Below are 312 nucleotides of genomic sequence, written 5' to 3' on the forward strand. Positions count from 1 at the left end.
AGAAGAAAGCACCCCGTGGGGAAGGCATTCCCCAGCCGCTCTAGCTCAGCCATGGGCTCTTTCTCACCCCCAGGTTTCCCCAGGGAGAATCTGCAGTTGTAGCTGCTGCAGGAGGAGCCCACAGAGAAGATGGACTTTCCACTTCTCTCCTCCTTCCTCCACAGCGTCTGAGTCCTCGTTGTGTTTTCAGGCTGCTGCTGAAGCCAGACTGGCAGACTGCTGGCAGATATTTCAGCCCTGCATTAAGCTGGCACTCCTCCATCAGGCGGGGAGGGGGAGAGGGAGGCGAGAGCACACAAGCACCAAGCTACA

Source organism: Rhineura floridana, chromosome 12, assembly GCF_030035675.1.
Source record: "Rhineura floridana isolate rRhiFlo1 chromosome 12, rRhiFlo1.hap2, whole genome shotgun sequence".
Classification (NCBI taxonomy): Eukaryota; Metazoa; Chordata; class Lepidosauria; order Squamata; family Rhineuridae; genus Rhineura; species Rhineura floridana.